This window comes from Phyllobates terribilis, unplaced genomic scaffold (genome assembly GCF_046119375.1).
Source record: "Phyllobates terribilis strain yellow unplaced genomic scaffold, ASM4611937v1 Scaffold_2348__1_contigs__length_138815, whole genome shotgun sequence".
NCBI classification, from domain to species: domain Eukaryota; kingdom Metazoa; phylum Chordata; class Amphibia; order Anura; family Dendrobatidae; genus Phyllobates; species Phyllobates terribilis.
This window is the reverse complement of record NW_027365106.1, coordinates 1-1,237: the sequence shown is the minus strand read 5'-3', so window position 1 is coordinate 1,237 and position 1,237 is coordinate 1. Positions and strand designations below refer to the sequence as shown.

General features: G+C 45.1%; 1 non-coding gene across 1 annotated transcript; it reads right to left on the bottom strand.

Annotated features, from left to right (window-relative positions):
* Positions 1-350: 350 nt before the first annotated feature.
* On the bottom strand, positions 351-541 carry LOC141246183 (U2 spliceosomal RNA). The gene has a single exon (XR_012309800.1). It is a non-coding gene; the product is annotated as a U2 spliceosomal RNA (small nuclear RNA).
* Between the last annotated feature and the right edge of the window lie 696 nt (positions 542-1,237).

Genomic DNA, 1,237 nt, shown 5'->3' with positions numbered 1-1,237 from the left:
GCAACAATATACTGAAAGGTCAATTATATTGTGCAGCTTATCTCACCACCTGTAGTTATTTAGGTGAAAGCTCCAAAATGCTTGCCTAATATGTCTGTTTATCCAAAAGGAAGTAAAAAGGGAGAGCTAGAAAGATAGCATTGCATCACATTACATGGCAATGCAATGCACAGTTGCTGAAGTTGAACCAAAATGAGCTTGTAATCTGGCTTCTGCAACTTTGAACATGAAAAATCCAATGAGGAGAAGAAAAGCAGAGCCAAAGAGTCCATCCCAAAATCCGACAAACAAGCAAAATGAACAAAAAACATTGAATTCAATTCTTTCTGATTTTAGAAACTGCATTAAAGAAGGGGTGCACCGGTCCTGGAGATACTGCAATACCAGGTCAATGCGTGGAGTGGACAGAGCAAGCTCTTTTTCCATCTCCCTGTTCTAAAAATCCATTTAATATATGGTCCCCAGATAGGGGACGTATCAGATATTAAACTGATAAGAACAGATACTACACTTGATCTTAGCCAAAAGGCCGAGAAGCGATAACCAGAATTGGTTTCAAACTACGGAGCCACCCAAGGATCCTAAAAAGTCCATTTGTGGAGATGAGCTCCTGGACTCCCGTTAAGAAGACATGTTGTCAACCTCTAGATCCCTTACATGCCTGCACTTTTCGGCTTGCTGCTGCTGCAATCCACGCGTTTTAGATCTGTATAACTCCACCTCTTTAAACACAGCACCTTCACCCCCTGCTGTTCCCACCCGCCTCAACACCGTTGGAAGGGAGGAGAACCAATTAAGGCGGGGGGTGGGGTGGAACGAGCAGCTGTCTACCCTTAGCAGGAGGGCTCCTGATTACATACCTCTCCTGCTGCTGCTGCTGCTGGCTGTCCAGCAGCAGACTGAAGGTGGCTGCTGCTGTGCACAGGTATATAAAGGCTCAGAGCCTATTATGACACGCGCAGCCAGCGTTCCATTGCCACATTCCATCTACTGCAGGCAGGATACCTGGCTGGCTGAATGTCGCTGAGAAGCTCACAGAGACCGCCATAAGCAACAGTTTAACAGAATGCCACAGACTAATCAACCAAACTTTTTGGGTTGGGTTCTCTTTTATAGTCTGCAGGCATTAAATGAAAGAAGTCAGTGTTCCAGCAGAAGGAGACAACGTTTCAGAAAAGGCATTGTAGCAAACCAAAAAAGAAATTTTAAGCGCAGCAGAGTAACCAGCGCACATACC